Genomic DNA, 202 nt, shown 5'->3' on the forward strand with positions numbered 1-202 from the left:
TCTGGCCCGGCTCTTCCTGTCCCGCGCAGGTAGTTTCAGGGTGTGGCCTCCCGGGCCAACCCGCCCTCCGCCGCTCTCGCGGGCACCTTTCCGGGACCGGCCTCCCTTCCGGAAAGGGGAAAATCAGGCCACCCGGCCCGGGGGGAACGGGGACGGGAAAATGCGGCGGCTTCCGGGGGGGGGGCCCATGAGCACTGATTGG

This window comes from Myotis lucifugus, unplaced genomic scaffold (genome assembly GCF_000147115.1).
Source record: "Myotis lucifugus unplaced genomic scaffold, Myoluc2.0 scaffold_225, whole genome shotgun sequence".
NCBI lineage: Eukaryota > Metazoa > Chordata > Mammalia > Chiroptera > Vespertilionidae > Myotis > Myotis lucifugus.